Source organism: Parus major, chromosome 11 (genome assembly GCF_001522545.3).
Source record: "Parus major isolate Abel chromosome 11, Parus_major1.1, whole genome shotgun sequence".
Lineage (NCBI taxonomy): Eukaryota > Metazoa > Chordata > Aves > Passeriformes > Paridae > Parus > Parus major.
The window spans coordinates 17,638,160-17,639,520 of record NC_031780.1 but is presented as its reverse complement, the minus strand read 5'-3'; the positions used below and the strand labels follow the sequence as shown (position 1 = coordinate 17,639,520).

Genomic DNA, 1,361 nt, shown 5'->3' with positions numbered 1-1,361 from the left:
CCATGGGATCCATGGGATGGGATGGCAAAGCAAGGCAAGCAGTATGCACAGCGAAGAGACAGTTCTAAGCATTTCAAGCACATGCAGTTTGACTGTAGTCCACTAATATGCAACCCATTTCTGACTGCTAATGAGACTGAATATTCTCTTTCAGTATTTTTATAATTATTAGCCCTACAGGAATTTTGTTTGGAAGTCATTGACAAGCTCCTGTCATAAGCAGAGATAACTTGATGTTCAATGGCAGAGTTTGGCTGACAGTTTCACTGCACTCCTGAGCCAAACAATAAACTGCATTTAAAGCCAAATGACTCTCTGGTTGTACATCCATATATGTTTTACAGTACAGCTGTAGACAATAGTGAAAACTTCAACAGGAAATTAGATTTACAGGTTTCAGCTTTTAGAGTTTGGGCAAATTAATTTGATTATTTAGTGCTCATCAGTCACTGATGCATTTTCCATTAAACATTCCCAGGGACTTATCCAAAGCGAGACACACAATGTGAGATTCAATGTCCCACTGTCACCCTAATTTTCATTTTATTCAGCTTGAAACCTATTTCTAGAAAATCACCAGACATTGACTTATGGTTTTCATGAGCTCTAATGCCATGAAAATACACTTATTCATTAGCCTAAGCATACAATGCAATGACAGAAAAGGCACAAACAACAACATGAATTTCATCCCAGCAGAACTACATGCTGTGAGCATTTTTCTTGGTAGTATTCACCCACCAGATGAAGTTGAAAGTCTAAAGAACTGCTTCCATCTCAGCATTTTGGAGTGTATTTCCAATTAATTAATTAATTAATTAATTTCTTATTATTTCAGCCCTAATGAGCTGTGGGGTGCAACCCAGTGGCATCTTCAAGGCACTCTGACTGTCCAGCTTTACTTCCTGCAAAGGCATTTTTTTTCCTCTTCAGGTTATTAGCTTGGATGGGAATGTAAAGGGAAAAATCTGTATAGAAGAGGATTGAAAGTAAAAATCAGACGTACCTAAAATCCAGCCTCATGCAATCCAAAGTGTCAATGACAGCATGCATGTGGCAGCAGTAGATATTCTGTCTTGCACTTTTACTTTGTAATAATCAACACACAAACCTGTACCAGCTCAATGGAGCAGTGAAAACTTAAAAGTGGAATTTGTCCTTTAGCTAGGGTGCCATCTGATTAGGCTCTTTAAAAGCTGGCTAGTCCCAGAAGTCTGCTTCCAAAAATCCTGCAGGCAGCACTTATACAAAATCCACACTGAAATTACATTTCATTTCCAAATCCACACAAACTGGGGCTTCTTTTCCTAAAGTCAGAGCCAGTGCACAGATCAGATTAAGAAACAATAAAGAGAACAAAG

At 38.5% G+C, this 1,361-nt stretch overlaps 1 long non-coding RNA gene across 1 annotated transcript in view; it reads right to left on the bottom strand.

Moving 5' to 3' along the window:
• LOC107209730 overlaps nucleotides 1-1,074 on the bottom strand; it is a 42,298-nt gene extending 41,224 nt beyond the window's left edge. Inside the window, exon 1 of the long non-coding RNA XR_001523673.1 lies at nucleotides 1,007-1,074. This is a non-coding gene — a long non-coding RNA (uncharacterized LOC107209730). The remainder of the gene's footprint in view (nucleotides 1-1,006) is intronic.
• Between the last annotated feature and the right edge of the window lie 287 nt (nucleotides 1,075-1,361).